We start from the raw sequence: 2,101 nt of genomic DNA, 5'->3' as shown, positions 1-2,101 counted from the left end.
GGAATTTATGTGCTTGGTGGATTTGCTTTTGTTTGCCTTTTTTATTAAAAAAAACCCCCCATAAAACCCAACACTTTTTGTAAGGGAACCCATTAATTCACATACAATATAACAATGTGCTGCATATTGACTTAAACGTGATACATTAGCTATTAAGGCTTCATCCTTAACTATTAATTTTCAAAGGCATGTTCTTAGCTAACTGTACACAATCCTTTACATATTCTGTAACTGCTATATAATAGAGCTATGCAATTTCAGAATAACAAAACTCAGGAAATCAAACTAATCTCACCTGAAATGTGATATGTTGCAAGACTTCTAATTTCTCCCAAATGAGAAACTTAGATTTTCAAAGATATTATAAATAATACATGTATATTTACATTTGTATCCCCATTTCAAATCAAAGAAGCTGCCTAAGACCAGATCAACTGAAAGTATGTAAGAGCATAAACTTCCGTCTAAATTTTATTTAATTTTATTAGTGAAATGGTACCAAGGATAACAAGTATACAAAGAATTTCTTTGCTCTATGCTACTCACACATCATAAATAAAACAGCTGTTGTTGCAAGAAACAATCCTTCACAGTCTTTCTATAATCATACAGATTTTTCATTCTTTTATCAGAATAAGCTGCTTACCAGTCAACAGCAAGTAGCTTAAACATCTCAAAAATGAGTGTCTATACTTTACATGGTAAAGTATTTTCTATAGTCTTAAATGTACACAGTCTCATGAAGATAGAATCCTATAAAAAAAAGTGATTAAGCAGCTTACAGTCAAATTGGGTTATTTTTCATTCCCTGTAATATGCCTTTTTTTTGTAGTAAGAATTACCTACGCAAAGGAAAATAAAACCAAATTGAAAGCAAATTGCTAATATGATATTAATTGCTTTTAACTGAAAGATATAACTTCCCATGAGATAAGGCAATTAAGTAATTTAATGTATTGTTTTAAAATAATCTACTTGATTTTAGGTATAAATTTTTAAGGTATGAGTTAAGAAACCTCACGCTGATGAAACTGATTAAATTAGTTACACAAGCCATGTTTTAGCTTGACAAAAATATCTGCTTCGTCATTCTCTTCTTATATGCTTTGTCTTTAAAGAATGAAAACAGAATCTCTACCATATAACTCCTCTGTAAATTAGAACTTTTTTTTCTTAATTATTTATCCCCTCAGCTTTGCATATGATTCCTTTTATATCACCAATCAGGTATCAGAGATGATGATGGAGAGGTAACAATTAAGGTCATCCAAGTCTAAAGGGTTGTCTTTGATACAGGTGATCAGAAAACGCTTTGTATTCAGCTACTGCTTTTGTACAGTAGTGGTTCCCAAATGCATCTTGCTTTCACCTATAAATCTCTTCTAAAAATAAAAAAAAGTAAAAATTGAGTTTTAGTATTTTAACAAGTTCTGACAAATAACTTGTGTTCTTGTCTACAGTATTGTGATGGCAAATACCAACAGAGATAATTAAGATTTAGATGAAAATGAGTAATAGCCAAACACTTCTAGAAAATAGCACATTATTTCAAGAAGGCACTAAAGCTTCTGCTCCCGTTCCCATATTTTTTAAACAAACAAATAAAAAATAATTATTTTCATAATGGCACCTGTAGTATTTTCAGCTGAACAGACACACTGCAGTACATCTCAAAACAAAGCTGTAAGTTCTAATATTATACAGATGTGGTCACTTCTGGATGGACAAAAATAAACAAAAAGTAAAACACCCCAAAATAACCCAATAAGCTAACCTAATATCTATAACATGGCAATGTTCCTTTTTGGAACACAAAAATATCATGCATTGTTCAAGTACTTAAAAAGAAACTTTCATTTTAAGGATAACAGTAAGATTTTTTTTTAAAATAAACCCCAAGAATCTCAAGCAGTAAGCAAATGAAAAACAAACTAGTCAGTGGGCATTTAACATAAGAACCATAAAAGTGTGTTTGTTTAAAAATAATTTTCATTTACAACTGTCTTGGTTTGAGACAATTTGGAGGGGCGGAGACCTCAGACGGACATCTCCTCCCTCGGATTCAATACCTCTGGTTTCTCCAACACAGAAAGAGAGATCA

The sequence above is a fragment of the Chiroxiphia lanceolata genome, chromosome W, assembly GCF_009829145.1.
Source record: "Chiroxiphia lanceolata isolate bChiLan1 chromosome W, bChiLan1.pri, whole genome shotgun sequence".
NCBI lineage: Eukaryota > Metazoa > Chordata > Aves > Passeriformes > Pipridae > Chiroxiphia > Chiroxiphia lanceolata.
Note: the sequence above shows the minus strand (reverse complement) of the source record.